The sequence below is a fragment of the Bufo bufo genome, chromosome 2 (assembly GCF_905171765.1).
Source record: "Bufo bufo chromosome 2, aBufBuf1.1, whole genome shotgun sequence".
Lineage (NCBI taxonomy): Eukaryota > Metazoa > Chordata > Amphibia > Anura > Bufonidae > Bufo > Bufo bufo.
In genome coordinates, this window is record NC_053390.1 from 238287107 (window position 1) to 238287324 (window position 218).

A 218-nucleotide genomic window follows, 5' to 3' on the forward strand; every position below is an offset into this window, starting at 1 on the left:
TTTCCTTTTAATACCCTCATCCCTGTCTTTTATTGTTCATTAAAGTGGATCTGTGGTTACTTCAGCGTTTTGTATCAGGTGGCCTTAGCACTTGGTGCTGGTGACCGCTCACAGTCTGTCTCCTCCGGAGCTGACAGCCTTCAGGGTCCTACATGAAGCAGACGAGCGGCCACCGCCTCTTTCGCCACCCGCGCATGCCCGTCAGACCAGCGCCTACT